This window comes from Blennius ocellaris (assembly GCF_963422515.1).
Source record: "Blennius ocellaris genome assembly, chromosome: 5".
NCBI classification, from domain to species: domain Eukaryota; kingdom Metazoa; phylum Chordata; class Actinopteri; order Blenniiformes; family Blenniidae; genus Blennius; species Blennius ocellaris.
Window position 1 is genome coordinate 11,361,555 of NC_137654.1, and position 18,602 is coordinate 11,380,156.

Consider the following 18,602-nt stretch of genomic DNA (forward strand, 5'->3'; position numbering starts at 1 on the left):
CGAGTGCTGAGTGCTATGTTTGTCTGAGGAGGGAGAGAGGAGGGGGGAGAGAGAGAGGGGATAGAGAGAGAGAGAGAGAGAGAGAGAGAGAGAGAGAGAGAGAGAGAGAGAGAGAGAGGCAGGCGGGAAGGGGCAATACTCAGTAATTCCATGTAGCGAGCACAAATTCTTGAATTGTCCTCCATGACATCTTATTACGCAACAGAAACAGATTCTCAAGCGCACACACACACACACACACACACACACACACACACACACACACACACACACACACACACACACACACACACACACACACACACACACACACACACACACACACACACACACACACACACACACACACACACACACACACATTACAGTGATAATTAAGCCTGACTGCCAACAAGGAGAATGAGCTCTGACTTACTGCCAAGAGAATTTTTTTTTCTTTCATATCACTAACAATTGAGGAACTTACAGTCGATGATGTGGTCAAAATCACCATATCCTTGGGTTAAATGATCTTTATTATTATTTGGTTTTGGTGAAGAGCTTCTGTAAATTAAGCATCATATGTTTAAAGTCCCGTAAAAAGGTCTAAGATGTGGGGGAAATAACCCCCCGCAATCAAACAAACTGAAATAGCCGATTCATGAAATCTTTTATATTGGATTAGCTCTCAAAGCGATGAGCTGTGCTGCCTTCGCCTGGATCTTGAATGATGGGCTGCAAGAAAAGCTGACTTCCCTCTCATGAATCAATGGCGACCACTGGAAAGCCCACATTGATCCACCTATATTTTTAATTCCATTTTATTCCAACCATCCATCCATCTATGGCTGACGTATCTACCACAGGGGTATAGGGGAGTGATGGATCTCAGCTGACATTGGGTGGGAGGCAGGTTACAACCTGGACAGGTCACCAGTCACTGGCAGGGAAAATACAATTATCGGCAGTTCAGAGACACATTTCTCTGAGCAATGGGAAGAAGCCAGAGTCCAGAATCGAACCAGGGAAAATCTCGTTATGAGGTGGGAGAGTTGGTCACTATAAAAGCTGGAGTGTCTCCCAGCTAACAATGGGCAGGGAGACACATTGCTCTCCAGTCCTTCACATAGAATCACACACCCTTTTATGATGGCGTTGAATAAGTTAAAACCAATTTGTTTTATTTACCTATTAGACCTATGGACATGCAGCCACTAGGTAGTGCTACAGAGTCGTCACACAACTCATTGTTAGTGCTCATTGAAGGCTGTAGTTTTTATAACAGCTTGATGGGAGGTTGTGGAAAGACCCCCATTGCAAAATAAGCAGGTTTGGCAGTACATAGAAAATGAAAATAAAGTAGTATGTATAATGTATGAGAAAAAATAACTGACGTATGATCCCTCCACATTCAACTCAGACATGTTGATATGAACCTACACAGAACAGCAGCTGCTGCTCGAATAGATCAGGTCAATTTGACATCATTTACCCTGAGACGCTGTGACCTCGCAGCCAGGAACACGTTCATTTACACAATTATTAATCATGTAGGTTTCAGTACTAATAGATATAATATACTTTTTTTTTTTTGCAATCACCAAAGTTGTGTTCTCTTTTTTTTCACCATCTGACTTTGAAAATGGTTTTCATTCTTTTATATAATCCTGGTTATATCAATGTAATTCTCTTTATTCAGTCATCAGCGATCACACATGAAGACGACAGTCTAACTGGAACACCGTCGCCACGCACACTGAGAAATGATGACGTCTCAGCTTCCACATGTCAAGATTCAGTGTCTGTAGTTCGGGGCAGGACTTCCTGGAGGCCACCAGCCAGTGCTCACGCTGCTCGGCCGCAGACAAGGATCATGTACGTTCTCATCGTTTAAATATTTTGGGAAAACTCGCTTATATAATTTCTTTGTCTGATTGATGGTTTTCCATATTTTCCATTCTTAAAAATTTCTTTTATGTTTTCTTTCTGTCTTTATTTTATCTTGAAGGTTCTGTTCTTACAAAAGGCTTTGGTTTGAAATGCAGTACTTTAAACTTCAGCTTGGAAGAGTATTACATAAACCAAGTTATTTTATAAGTCTTATTTTAGGGATGGTGTTATATTTCCACGCCAACATTACTAATGATTGTATTTGTTGGCGTTTCGTCGTCCTGCTCAGCGCTAAAATCCGGCGGCTTCACGGAAGTGAACAGGTCGGCAGAGTTTCAACTACTCTATTTCAGTGTTGTCACTATGGCAGCAAAACCAATCCTGGGGTCACTCTCACTATCACAATATCACAAACTCAGAGCGGGGATCAGACAGTGTGAGCACACCAAGGAGGATCTGCTCTCCGGTGAAGACAGACAAAGTAAACAAGCGACTGTGACAGTGACGGTGGACAGGCATGTGACGTGAGCAAACTTAATTGAAGTTTTAGGATTTATGAATGCCCTCTAAATGTCAGGCCACCGTCATAGAAACTACCTGAGTGTGAAACAAATACAAGTTGGGGAGAAGCTGTTCAGCTGAGAGACGACGACCCCGGATCCTGGTTTTAGGGATATTTCGGTGCGTCGAGAGGAAACCAGAGAAGAGGCAGAAAAGAAGGTGAAGACGTGAGACGGGAAGGAAAACTGTTGGAAGAGGCGGCGCGACCGCGTGAAACGCCATACAGACGGCAGCTGCTGCAGGAATACCCCCCCCCCCCCCCGACGTTTGACCTGCTCGTGTCAAAGTGGAGACAAAGCGACAGAGTGACAGTGAGGTCTCACTCTCGCTCTGTGACCGGCCAGCACATTCCTCCAACGCTTTTCCAACACTCGGCTCAATTCACTTCATCCAAAGGCCAAAACCTGCCTGCTGTCCACAGCTTGACCTCGACTCCCAAAATATATCATTGATTATCTTTTCAGTTTGGTTTCCAGTGTCGCACTTGACTGTATTATTCACTTTTCACCCCATTCAAAATGTGTAGACCTTTATACCTTTATACCTTCCCTTATCTCGTCTGTTTTGTCTATTAATTTGTGCTTCTATAATAATTTTCCAATGTTTTTCTTGTTCTTCTTTTCCTTAATGGTTTGATCTTAATATCATGCTTGTTCTTTGAATATTTGTGAATTGTATCAACCTGTGTTGAAAAAGGTTTACTAACATTTAGAGAGGATTAGTTGACGACAGTTGGCATGCATTATAAACACTGCAATGAATATTTCACCAACATCATGTGGCTGGCTTTTTAACAACTCTGCAGCAAAAATTGAAAATGCAGTAACAGCAGAGCATAATTTAGAATCAGAAGGTCTTGAAATAAAGAAAACAGAAAAATATGGAGTCAATAGAGAACGACTGCTCGAGAAAAGCTTCTTTTACAAAAAAGGCATAATATGATTGGCATTACAGGCATGCAAACCCATTTTCTCACAGCTGAAATGAACAAATTCATCATTACAGACATGTTGGTTCATACAGTAGTGCATTTAACACCAAAATAGCCAGATTCCTCTCCAGCGATCTGGTTCAGACTAAAACAGGAGACAAAGCTTGTATAGAGTCAGAGGTTCATATTTTCATTCAGCAATTTGAATGATCAGTGCAGTTTTTTTTTTTTTTAAATAACTTCACTTTATAATTTTTTTCATATTGTGAATATAACAGTTTGCCTTTGTAGAACGCAGCTGTTGATGTGTTAGTAATATGTTAATATTCCTAAATGAACATGTTTTCAAACAGCAGTGTGCTCAGAACTAACACTACAGCTCAAATGAAAAACAACCTTATTAATTTAACATGTTTGTGGATTGATATGTTTTAAGATAATACAGAATCTAACAACAGGAAAATACAAGTTCCCAGAGCCTGAAGGCTTGAAAAAAGGCCATATTGCATTTATGTTTTACAAAATAAATGACAGCAAGCTGCTGTCATAAACTCACACTAATAAAACAGTCCTCTTACTGTATATGTCTTTATGTGTCCATGCACTTATGCATGTATATGCAGGCATGCATGTGCACTCTCCATATCTGAGGAGTAATGCAATGCACCCAAAAGAATCTAAGGAGATGTCAGCTGCAACAGGGCCGGTTAACTCTAACGTCTGTGAGAGGCTGGTGCCCTCTGCCTCCACATCAGCAGCTGAGCACAAGCCCGAGGAAACCCGTGAGTATTCTGCTGTTGTTTTTTTTTTTTGTTGTCATATGCTGGAGCTATCATTGTTGTCCTCATGTTATTCCCCAGCAGCCTCATGCTCTCTGCCTCTCTCTCTCTCTCTCTGGTCCTCCTCCGGGCTCTCCTGATGCACCGACTCTACTGGGTGACAAGGCAAATGTGCAAAAGTCTCAAAGGGACACAAAGTGAAAGAGGAGGAGGAGGAGGAGAAAAATCAGTGTGGGTTTGTGCGTGTGTGACAGCATGTCTGTGGTATTAGGCTTGAGCAGAGCGAGCGTGTCCTCGCCAGAGGAGAGGAGCTGTTGATTCAACTGGTTGAATCCAAGGCCTTACCGCCCTTGTCCTTTTCTCCCCCTCAACGCCTCTCTGCCTCTCCCTCCCTCCCTCTCTCTCAAAATCCCTTTCTTACTCAGCCCATGTTGCATACACGATATTTTACTTAATCCTAAATCTCCGGCCCTGCCCCATTCCTCTTTGTCAGGTCGTCACTGTGAATCCCAATCTGCACACGACTGGCTCTGCAGGTTAAAAATAAATGTCCAGTAACAGAATAAACACACAAGAAAAATCACTGTGTCCTTAGTGACTGGTCACACCAGTCGATGACAGCAGCCGCCTCACTGATGTGCAGTACCAGCTGGGTGAGGGAGTGTGTTTCCAATGCTTTCCTTTCAATCAGGGGAATAATGATGGCATCAAAAAGAAATATGTGTACATGTGCTTCTCTCATGATAAGCTGCGTTGTGACCACACTGTGTATTTATTTCAACTACATTTTCGATCTGATCTGGAACAAGCTGAAAATGACCAAAACTCAATTTGGTAAATGGCAAATAAACTGTGTTTCGTTTTGAGGTGTAAACGATGAAAACAGTGTTGAGATTAAGTTCAGCAAATGATGTTACTGTCTTCTTGTTATTTGAATATTTTAAAAATGAGTCTACAAACAGGTAGAGTAAAAACCACGTATAGTAAAAGTACACACACTCCTCAGTGAAGTATAAATACGGACTCAATGTTTAAGTATCGTCTTTGTACGTCGCATTATGACTTGGAATGTTAATTTAATAACAGCTGACTCTTCCACACCACCAACTGACCGCTATTATGAAACTAATATTGCAGTTACGACAACTTTTTTTTGAGCCATTTTCTTTCTTGCTGCTTCTTCTCGCTGTCATTTGTTCATAAATCTGATTTTTTTTAAATATAGATGCCATGCAAAGTTATACATGGATGCAGAAAATTGCATTAAATGGTCAGCTTGCTGCAGAAAATACAGGAATTCAGTAATAATAGTTGAGAACTTAAACAAAATAATATATGTGCACCACTTCATCTGAACTTCATGAGTAAATTAAAGTTAATTAATTAAAGTGTTTGACTGACTCACACTGAAGGCAGCTCTGCTAATGTGTCACTGCAACTGCACATCCAGTGAGACTTGACTTCCCACAAACAGTTATGAAATCCATAACTTTCAGAGATGTAATTAAATCAATAAGATAAAAGAAATAGTACAGGCTCTGACATTTATTCAGTGAGAGCGAAATGTTGCCCTTTAAATGACATTTCCACCACTCACTTGTTTTTTCTTCAAGCTAAAACCTTAAAAAAAACTTATTTAATATGGGACCATTGACAGGAAATGCTTCATCGTCAAGTGTCATCTGGTTCATTTTCTCCTCGAACTCCGTCAAACGCCTCCCATTTTTCCAGTGATTAACTTCCTCTTTCATCTTTTACATGTACATGTGTTTTTCTTATGTTGTTCTTGTCTTTTGTAAAACATATTTCACTCAGTGTAGAAAAACTCGTCCACGTGTTTGTCTCCTCCAGACTGGACTGGTATTGCACTACGCAAGAGCAGCCAGAAATTACAATACATGTAGAAAAAGTGATGTCAGCAGCAGCACAAAGTACAAAAATACCAACATATCAAACTCATCATTCACTAACTTTCCAGGCTTCCCGTCTCAGCAATAATTGATTATAAGGTCAATCTGCGACTCGCCCGCTTCAATCCAATAACTGCAGTCGTCTCCACTCTGCCTGAAGAAAATCCCGCATGATGTGAGATCAGGCTTCCTCTGCTGCTACAGTGTGATCATGGAAGGCCTGATCACCTCAGAGCACCACAGAGACCTTCTCACTCGCTTTATTTACTATCACTTGAACATCACAGACATGTAACCTTGCTCATCCATCCATCCTCTTCCACTTGTCCGAAGATCGACCGGTAAATTGAGAGCTTCGTCTTTTGGCTCAGCTCAGCATGAAAACAAAAACATAAAGTTTAGGTTCATTGGTGATTCTAAATTGGCTATAGTTGTGAATATGTCTATCTCTTTGCTATGAGAGAGGATGGATGGAACATCTGACATTTCCCATCCAATATAAAACAAGCATGTAGCTCTGAATGTAACAATGTAACTCCACCTTTACTGTATGAGTGTGTTTGTGTGTGTGTGTGCGTGCGTGCGTGCGTGTGTGTGTGTGTGTGTGTGTGTGTGTGTCTGTGTGTGTTGCTACAATAGCCTTAAAGGAATGGAGTGTTTAGAAGCTGATAATCCCGGTCCGAGATGGAAACAAATGCACCTCAAGCTTTGGCCTTCTATTTTTGCCTCCAGTATCCTCAGCACTTCGAAGTATGCCTGGTCTGGAGCTCTGGTTTAGGCAGCTAGCACCTCATTACCATTCTGTAAAGCAGTTAACATAGCTGAAGATGCATTTCCTGCAGGCAGCAGGAGGGGAGGGGGGGCAAACACGGGCTACATAGAAAGTTTAAAAGATTGACAGTTTTATGACCAATTGGACTTCTTCTATGTTTCCAATACTTGTTTCACAAACTCCTCATCTGGCAGCATGTGGCACAAACCCATTTTCAAGGTCCATATTTAAACAGACAGGCAAGGATGCAGATTTCACTCAGCTACTAAATCAACCAGCATTACTGACATAACCAGTGAGGTGAGGCACTGACTCCTCTGGACTCACATTTACAATTGTAAGAACTGAAAAGAGTATCTGATTTCATTATCCGTCCAACAGCATCAACTGCTAATGCTTCATATCCCATCGCCATTCTTCTTTCAGACAAACACAAAAATTAACACAGGAACATATTTGTCCTACAAAGAAAGTTTCTTTTATAGAAATGGATAGAGCACTCTTCTTGTGTCCAAGCAATTCAGATTTACTTTAAACAAAATATAAAAGTAAAGCAATGTGTGCAGCCAAATTAAATGTTGGCCTTCAGTAAAAAAATATTTTTCAAACTTTCAATTGTGTTGCTTTAATCAATTAAAGATAGTTTTTTTTTCTACTTACACCTATATTATTAAAAAAATAAATAAATAAAATCAGTCTCAATGGAGATTATGGCCAAAGTTCAGTTCACGTACGCCCCCTTGAGGTGAGGCTGGGTACCTGCCTGCCACTCATGCGGAATGTTCTCTGCACTTCACATTACGATCAACATAAAATTTTATCTCACACATACATTACAGACATTATACAGACTGTAGAGAGTCATGCTGCATAACAAATATTTCTGTGAAGTTCATATAGTTGATATGCTGAGGACCAGACAGGGCAGCGTCATGACTGTGACCCAGTTTGTACTGGATCACAGTCAGACATGAGGCTCAGCTCTCCACTGCCTCACCAGGGATTTCCCCCTGGGTTTGATCGCCAAATACTCAAACTCTGCAATTTCTACTGAATAAAATGTCAAAAATATGACATATAACTGAAAATGCATCTTGAGTGGAAAATCTTAATATTTATTTTATGTACTTTATTTTCTTTTTTTTATCATGATGACTGGCGAGACACTGCCCCCCCCCCCCCCCCCCCCGACTGCACATAACTGGACATAACTGAAGCTCCCAATGCACGTCAGGTATGTTCTATTTCTTTAAGCTGTTCAAACTATTTAAACCTTGAAAAATCTGCTACAGTTGTAATTTACTTTCTTCAAACCAGTGAAACCGTCTCAAGGTGTGATGTCATCTGAATTTCAGGGTTTCTTCATGGCTTTATTTGATAACAATAATGAGAATGAATGAATAAAAGGTCTCATTACAGAGAGAAAAACAACTTTTAATGCACTTTAAAAAAAAACTGTTTGTGGGAAATATAAAAATCAACATGTTTTCATAAACACACCCACAGTATGAGTGAAATAGTAATTAAGTTATTAAGTTACCAACAGGGAAGCTGGTAGATGTCAGTCATTCCTCAGCTGAGTCTTGCTGCCATCTGCTGTTCAATGTTTAGTCTCAGTCTTCTGTTATGACCTCTAAAAGTGTGATTCCCAATGGGAAAACACAGACCATCAGTTTATATCTACATTAGTATTTCTACACTTCGGGCCACATGTCTGACACCAGAGAGGAACTGGAGGAAATAGTTTGACACAAGACGACTGCCTGATGCAAGCCAGCGAGTCGTCAGAGTGAAAGACAAGAAAAGAAAAGCCCTGGAGGATAACAAACTAACAAGAGGGTTTTCATTCCCGACTGTGGCTGCATCCCTTCATTCTGATCTCTGTGCAGGAAGAACACAAGCAAATGAAATACACGAGGAGAAACACAACCGCTTCTCTGCTGCACAACTCACTGAGCCGCTGCAACGACAAACAACTGATCGCTCAATTCATGCAATTTATAACATGTTGTTCAAGGATGTTTTTATGTTTGAGGACTTTAAAGATGCATATCAAGTACTTTTTTTTTTACGACATGACTTAAAACCAACCACAAATACTTGATGCAGTAAATTTTCCTGATTCCTGATGATTACTAGTGAAATGCACAGATTTAATCATGCATTATGTGAAGAGCATCAACTTTCAATTGTGAGCATGAAAAAACAGAAAGTTCTCAACCCTGGTGCTCAATAACTCTCTGCTGAGGAGTAATATACATCAATCGAGATAAGATATCTACCATCTGTAATTACAAGGAGGATGACTTAAAAACATTGTGAAAATACAAATAGTGAAGCCTGACGTGGAACTGATAACGTTTCCGTATACATTATTGATGTTGAAGTCAAAAAGGTGATGATAACATGTACATTTTAAGCCTAAGGTCAAAACATGCAGTGAGAGATTTAAAGCTTCACATTGTATAGCAGGCACATAATCATAACTTTGGGATTGTTTATGATAGAAGAAAGTATAGAAATAGAGCTTCCTGCTCCGACACTAGTCATTACAGCGTCCCCCTGGACTTCTACAGTACAACAATCACAGACAAGATTCTCAAGCATGTCTCACACGTGTAACTTGAGCTTCTTGGTTAAAAAAAAACAAAAACCCACAGAAATACAGTGAATGCACTTTTTTATTTTTATTTTTTTAAAACAATTCCAAATCTAAACAGCCTGACTATATTTCCAGCTATGGGATATTGTGGTCTTGTTACGCTATTGTTGACCCACACGAAAGCTCAGAGATCTACTGACCCACTTTTTAAAGGTGCAGACAGCCCTGGCAGGAAAAGCATCGCTGCAGTCGCGACAAACATGTGACTTACAAAACTGCTGGGCATTCAGGTGGATGCTAATATTATAACTCTGCACCACGATCGAACTCCACGAAAACTTTTTCACACACACTTACTTCAGGGGGAGTAAGCTGCATGATTCAACACTTGCTCCACAGCGTCAGCTCTGAGACGAGGGAGACGAGGGAGACGAGGGAGACAAATCGACCCGGCGGGGGGGAGAGAGAGACGGAGACGCCGCTATTTTAACTGACTGTGTGAGCGACTCTCACAGCCTCGTCTGCAGTCGACCCCGACGCTCGTAAATCACCGTGAGCTGTTTGGGTCAACTGGCAACGAACTGGAAGGCTGGCTCAGAACTCATTGTTCTCGTGTGTGTGTGTGTGTGTGTGTGTGTGTGTGTGTGTGTGTGTGTGTGTGTGTGTGTGTGTGTGTGTGTGTGTGTGTGTGTGTGTGTGTGTGTGTGTGTGTGTGTGTGTGTGTGTGTGTGTGTGTGTGTGTGTGTGTGTGTGTGTGTGTGTGTGTGTGTGTCAGACACATGATGCCTTCAGTGGCCACATGGGACACATGGAGTTGTCATTGGGCAGAAAGAAGCTACAGCGAGGAGCATGACGACTGACAACACAAGTAGTACACAGCTTTGGTAAAACACTGAAAAGTGACAAAGTTATCCATACACACTATTGACCTGCTCCTGTAAGAGAAGTCAATGGAACCCTGTAGCGGCCTGCTGGCAAGGTGTTTGACTCATTCAGTACAAGCTCCTTGGGCTCCGTCTGATGTCGTGTCCCAAATGATTCACAAACAAGCCTGACCTCAGCTGTCAAGTCTGTGCAGGCCTGAAGAAAAGTTGCTCATCACACCACGAGAAAAGGGCAGCAAAGTTGCAGATGCAACATTTTCCCCAATATTTGATGTTAGAGTGCAGAAACCGGGTTATGTCGCTGCTTTTAGTTTTTGTTCTAGAATGAAACAATGTCAGCATGTCTCCAGACTGTAATCCAGAGACGTGGAGGATGTCAGCAAACCAGCACAGATCAATCCATTCTTCTTCAGCACTTCATTGAACTCAGGCTGCCAAAGAACTCTCACTTTCATTGTTATTTTAAGTTTATAACTATGACTTAGTACTCCTTCAATGGAAAACACCGATTTACAGCAGGGGCTTTTCAAAGTGTGGTGGGAGGATGACTTGAACTCATTCATATATAGAATAGTGTGTTTGAATGAAATCTTAAAAAAGTGTCTGCTTCTACTTTGTTCCTTTCTTTTCCTTAACTCATTCTTGGCACGGCATCGCCTTCAACCACAGAGTTTTTCCTGCTGCTAAAATGTCCTTTTTCCTATGATAAATTGGAGTAATGAAGAATTTTACACTCGAATATAAAAAAAAACATAATTTGACTTTTCTTTTAACCAAATAGACACTTTTGTTGTTGTGAAGTAAGTGATTTTTACATATGCTTGATATGTTTTTGCTCCTTCATTTGTCCATTTTGCATGTAATAACAATATTTAAACTGTGGCGCTGTTTGGAGGAAGCTTGCTATTTCTGGTGTCACCATCCACTGAGCCTAAACCATGAACATCGGGGTAAATAGTGTTAATCTCAGGCTACCACTATTTAAATCTCTGTACGTTACGGCCACTGCTGGTGGTCTGTGCTGCACTTTCCCATGCTCCTCTCTGGTCGGTCACACATGAGCGTGCACACAAGTCTGAGGGGTATAATTTGTCTCAAAGTTCAAAAATAGCATGTAACCATAAAATACCAGTTCCTAAATCTTTTCTCCGCTCTACAGTCTCCCAGATTCTCATTGACTTTGAGGAATACTTCGAAATGCAGATTTGGACAAAATCCTAAAACATATAGCGAAATAAGGGACAAACGACAAGTTATCAATTCACTTGCATCACAAATCAAAGCACACTGTGTTCACAGTTCATTCTTCCAAAGCTTGCTGACGGCTCTTCAATTGGAAGGCTTTTTAATGGATAAACACACACACAAAGGCTCACGTAAGCACACAGATACTCAGAGATGAAATGCAGGAGACCGGCGACGCTGACCAAACACAAACAAACAAACCCTTGAAGAGAGAGCCGGGTGGTTAAAGTGGCAGCTGTGGGAGAAATCCCTCAAACAGGCCCGACAACAGCATCTAGAGGCCGGAGTGTTCACCTGCACTCAGAGGAGGCAGACAAGCCTCCACCGGCAGCTGGTTAAACAACACACACACACAGACACACACACACACATCTCTTATTTATAACCTCGCTCACACAGCAAACGGAGAGGATGCAGCCACACAGACAGGCAGTAACAGCTGGTTACAGGAGCGCTCAGGTCACACAGGAGGAACGCCGAGCATTAGGATCAGAATAACACGGGGAGAGACGCCCGAGAATGCAGCTGAAGTTTTTTTTTTTTTTTTTTTTTTTTTTTTTTTAATTTATTATTATGATTATCATTTAGCCCATAATGTCAAATATAATGAGAAAGGACTACCTGAATTTTCCAAAACGTTTAAGGAAGATAAATGTCTTAAATCAAATGGCCACAAATATGAATACACATGTTTTAATATGTATTATTATCTCCTGAAAGAAGAAGGTTGATATAGAAGTATTCTTTGATCAATTCGGTGGATGTATGATGAAAGCAATAGACTTAACAAAACTAATTTATAAACTGCCACAAGAAATTGTTTAGCTTCACCTCATTGATCTGTTTTTGTTCTAGTAAATTGTTATTTTGATCTATTTCTAATTCATTATTATCGTCCTTGGAAAAAATGGTTGTATTGTTTAGATATAACTTGAAGATTAAATTTAAATAAATCAAAAACTTGCAATCAAACTTTGATTTGACAAGAATTGCTGATGGTACTGTGACTATTACTATTAAAAGGAGATGGACACTCTTTAAAACCAAGCCGACACACACACACACACACACACACACACACACACACACACACACACACACACACACACACACACACACACACACACACACAGTACAGATTGTATCCATCGCTTTGCAATCGTACGTTTTATAAAGTGAAATAGAAGCTGGATGGATTCACTCTTGTCAACTTCTCTTTTTATTCTCAAACTCTTTGTTTCTGAAAAGATATGCTCACATATTTCTCTACAACTTGCTTTAAGTTTGCTGGATCATGTGAGATGAAATCATGAGTATAGGTGCAGACTCTGTAAAACTGTCTGTAAAATTAAAAGACACATGACAGACACAACCACTGCTTAAAGTAGTAACAGCTTGCATACATGTATGCATTAGAGCAATGGCTTTTCCACAAATCTCTTATTTGTTTAACAAATCTCTCCACCAGCAATCGTATGAGCTGTGACGATCAAATATCAGCCCTTTGAAGAGGAATCAAGTTTTCAGTGGGCCATATTTTGATACTTGTCTGACACTCAATCACACTGTCCAGCGTGTGCGAGCGTGTCACCACATCGTCAGTCTTCAGGTTATGTAACTGACCAAGACAGAGCAGAGATCTGAGAGGATTATCACCGCTTCCCTGGCTTCTGATTCAAAGAACAGCTGCAGGCCTTCGCCAAACCTTCTCATGTCAATTTGATAGAAGTGAGACGCAACCCTCAGTGCTGATGGGTGTTTGAAATAAGACATATAACCGTATAGTGCTACTGAAACTTTGGAAGAGAGAGGGGGAGAGAGAGAGAGAGAGAGAGAGAGAGAGAGAGAGAGAGAGAGAGAGAGAGAGAGAGAGAGAGAGAGAGAGAGAGATTATTTTGAGACTGGCATACAGTGATGTGGACTTTTTGCTTGTTATCCAGGGTTGCAGGATCTGCACTCCTGGATGTGCAGAACCTGCAGCTGCAGGTGTGAAGCTTGAGCCACAAAAAACAAAAACAAACAAAACAAAACCGAATATCAACTTATATGCACACCTTCCCCTGCTAAAAAGCCAGCTTGACATTAAGGATCTGCCACCGGGTCGACCTGGAAATCAAACCCGGGTTTCTTTCTGCATGTGTGCGACTCAAAGGGCAAACGGTGTTGGTTCAGCTCGACACCACGGCCGCACAACGACTCCATCACTGGGACAAATACTAACACGGTGCATTTTAAAAACGTTCAAACAACTTTTCTCACGTTTAAATCGAGCTCACACACAGATGTGGATGCGGGCTTTCTAGACTGTTAGACATGAGCACATCACTGTCAGAGATAATAAGGATCTGTACCTGACGCGTGGCTCCTCTCGTCGCGCGACGCGCAGTCACCCACACACACACACACGCACACACACACGCACACACCCACAGAGACAGAGACAGAAATACAGGAGGCTTCGGTCTCCGTCTGTCCCTGTCTGTAAGTCCACCTGGAGGTGTGGACGCCCTCCTGTCCGCCCCAGTTGTCCAGATCAGGAGCGCCGTGTCCCCCCCCGGTGCGCCGAAGCCTCCAAGCGCCTGGTCCACTGTGCATCGGGAGCGCGCAGCGGGGATGCGCAGCGCACCAAGTGAGCGGAAATCAGTGACTTTGAGAGATTGACCCAAACGAGGGAGAACAAATCATCTCTGGATTGTCGTGCATAATGTAGCCACGTAGGATTGATAACTTTTTAATCCTGGAATAGAAGAAATCTTAATTAAAACCGACATGTGCCCTTCAAATTAACAGAGAAGTGGATTCAATCAAATAACCACGTGCCTAAAACGCTTTGTTTTGAATTCACGGGGATGACAAGACGTATTTTCTTGCCTCACAGTGACTAGATATCGCAGGTGAATAGTTTGCATGTTCTCTCTGGGTTCTTTCCCCTCCACAATTAAAAAACATGCATTTGAGGTTAATTGATGACTAAAATGAACGTTAAATTAAGGAACAAAAATGCATCAATCAATACTAAAATGCATTACATGTTGTCATTTTCAAGTCTTTGCCTGGTAATCTATAACTGGATGTCTTTAAATGTCGGGAAAGGAAGAGAAAATCATTGGAGTTCTCTACACTCAGAACAATGGATTTGGCTTGGAAAGGTAAAGCTGACAGACTTTCCAGTTCTTTGTGGAAACTTCATCTTATTAGCATCATGACTGATATAGATGAACAGACACAAATATAACATTTGTTTCCTGTTGACTTTTAAGTCATCCATCTCTTCCAGGATTATTCTCTTTCTTATTGATATTAATGTTTGGCTGTGTCCCAGCCTGATAGTTTTATTGAATCCATCCTGTTGTTACACATCACACACACACACACACACACACACACACACACACACACACACACACACACACACACACACACACACACACACACACACACACACACACACACACACACACACACACACACACACACACACACACACACACAGCCCACATAGATGCCTGAAATGCCACTGCTGTTTATATCAGTGCTTCCTTTCTCGTGGGAACGATGAAGAGCAGCTTATTATAAAATAGCTGAGAGGAAGTTCCTCTGTGGAGCGAGCTTCTGACAAACATGTGGCTGTTCAAGTTTCCACTACTGTGGATCCAGACAACAGTGCAATGGTTAGTGTGGTTGATTTACCAGTCCATGTGGAGGTACGGCTACCAGGCCTTCTGATTCTGACTTAACTTTATTTCCAACTTTATATCTCTCTGACATCTTCAGTGTGGGTGGTTTGTCTATGAGATGCCGGCTTCACTTGCAACTCTTTATTGTCCTTATTAGCAAAGTTCCCCTCTTAGCACAGTTAGAAAATTCATTTCCTGTTTGGGTCAGAGGTTATAACAACAGCAACAGCGAGCACTTAACAGAGATGCAACTCACTAACTGCAGTTTGCTCATTACAGGGAGGATTAGTGCTGTGAGTGGGAAATGTTTATTTAATTTGTTGTGTTGCTGAAAGCAGCTTTGTTTCTTTTATGCAAAGATGTTGTGAGAGGATTGACTTATCGGTCAAAAGCGAGATGATTCACCTCATGTGATCATCAACAGATCAACAGGAAATCATATTTTTAGTCTAATAATGTTATAACCAAGGAACAACATGAAGACATATGAGCATATGGCCTGAACATGTAAAACAACAAATCTTTGCAAAACATCTTTTTCTTTGCAGTTGACTCGTTTGTTGTTTGGGTGATTGTAATATGAAGAAACAAGACATGTTGGTGATTCAATAAATTCCAGGTCAAGACTGCAGGGAAGTGGTTTCATCCTCTCCACTTGAAAATTCTGCAGTTGACCTCTGAAATCACTCTGCTCTGTGGGGGTGAGATACGTCATCTGGGGTAAAGGAGTTTGGTCCAAAAAAGGAATAGAAACACTAAGAAATAAGAAAACATCTGGAAGTTTACATGGATGCAACAAATATATTAAACGTTGCTGCTCATTACTAATCTTTATATTGATATTGTCATATTTTCACATTTGTTTGATGGTTTCATTCTACCATTGAACAAAGCAATAAGGAAGACGTATCTGTGTTGCAATTCCCCTTCCATCCACTAGATGGTGGTAATTTAATCTGTGAGTATGAAGCAACCTCCACCCTCCACATCATGCTTGTTTTATCTCACTTTCCCTGAAACATCATTGACTTATATTTAATAAAATAAAAAGTAAAACAACTTACCAACTCCTTTCTACAAGTTTATTGAGCTTTTTACTACAACACAGTGGTTCACATACAATAATACAGCATAGTGATGAGTCTATATATACAGAAGTTCTGTACGGTGATTCTCCACATAATCATGTTGACGCTACAATATAGGCATACAGAAATAAATAAAACAAACATTTCTCTGAATAAATTCAGCGTGCACCTTTCTTTTTGCATCTTACTATGTCATGGCACGCTAGTTTACTTACAAGATTAACAATATATAGCACATGTACTTTAGATATGTTGAAATCAGACGATGTAACAGCAGGTGACAATATAGTACAAACTCCCCCCCTTTAATTTAGATTTATTACACTGGAAACAGAATGTCAGATAAAGGGGCCACTTTGGACATGTACGGCGGGGTCTGAACAGGTGCAGATGACATTTTTAATTCATCTCAAATATCATGAATGCGGATGTTTTTAATATATATGTACATTTTTCTTCTGTAACGTCAGATTTGTCATTCCATTCCTTTGCTCAGCCGTGGAGAGGACACACCGGCCTGATTGTTCATCAGCCATCACGGAGTTTCATGTCTTGCAGGAAGACAATGGCGGTGGCCCATGGTTGCTATGATTGTGAATGTGAAGCCCTGAGATGTTGTTAATGCCGTTGAGAGCATCAGGCCCAGTGGTGCTGGAATGAACGACGCTGTTATGGATCACATGAGTGAGGAGGGTCATACGCTTCAGCTTTGATTGGACTGATTTACACAGAGGGGATCGTCCACCACAACACATTAAAAACATGTTTGGATAACAAATGTAGGCTCTTATCGTAGGGTGAGCAATATATGGTGTGAAATGTTCAAAATTTGAATTTAAATGAAGTGGTTTTTTGTATTTAGTGTTGCGACAAACATTTTCTCTTTTAATTCAGCGATTCACCATCTTTTTAGTCACGAACCCCTGAAGACATACTGCTTTCTTCTATCCTGATTGGCTGGTCAGGATTCGTCACAGAAGGGTAACAGCATCTCTTACAATCCTCCGACAAAGTGACCCAGACTGGTGGCTGCTCAGCTGGGGAAACCTGCAGAAACTACGGTGGAAAACCTCCAGAACCGCCGAATCACAGAGGGAAACATGAGGGAAATGTACAATTTGACAACTCAGTGTAACTTGAAACTATAAGACCCAGGCTGGGATTATAAATTCACTCTCTGTGGTTTCAAACAGTTGCCGCTTCATTGTGACACGCACCAGTTCAGCTGAGCTCTGACCCTGTAATGTGCAGAAGAAAATGCGTATTCATGAACTCGCAGGAGAAAATAACTACAACTCTATTAAGACTAATTCATTCTACTTATATGTGTTGTTGTTCTGAAGCTTCAACTCTGTCGAAACTACTATGAGCTGTTAGTCAGCAGTTCTCAGTATACTGTAATAGGAGGTGTATAGGATAAGCTGCTCTAGAGGTAGTAATTACAAATGTATGCAAAAGAGAGCATGTTAATTTGATAGTGAGGAATCAGTTCTTGTTAAGGCTTGGTAAGAAAACTCACAAGGTGTGTGTGCTATGCAGGGAAGGAGCCACGCCAGACCGATGCAGGCAGCTTGAACTACGACGCCCAATGGCATCATACAGCTGCAACATCACAGTATCAAAGCAAATACAAAAGATCTCCCCCAAACAGACTGTGAGCACACACTGGGTTTCCCTCTACTCTACCATTCTCACACCCAGTGGATGTTTTTGGTGTGGTTTTTTTTTTCTTCATTGCTTTTAAAATCACAACGACAAATCCTGTCACTAAAGTTTTCTCCAAAAACATGAAAATCAAGCACTGGGACCAGGTTCAGGATGAAGGGAAACCAGCTCTCTCTCCTGCCGACATCTGTCAGAGTCGATCAGACTTCACGCGCGGCATACCAGCTCCTGACAAGAATCATGACACATGCAAAGATTTGAAAGCTAACCCACGAAGCGACATGCACGCAGAGTGTGGGTCTTCTCTTACAAGATGGTGTTACACACTACACTCCTATTTGCGACGGAGAAAAAGGTCATGTCTGCCTACAGTATGTCATCCACATGATGCCCTTAAGAAGATGTGTGCAGGGGACGGATGGGGAAGGCTGTGCATTCACACAAACAGTTGCTGGTCAGAAACCTCTACTGGAATATACAGCACTATTATTTACAATGTGTGTGTGTGTGTGTATGTGTGTGTGTGTGTGTGTGTGTGTGTGTGTGTGTGTGTGTGTGTGTGTGTGTGTGTGTGTGTGTGTGTGTGTGTGTGTGTGTGTGTGTGTGTGTGTGTGTGTGT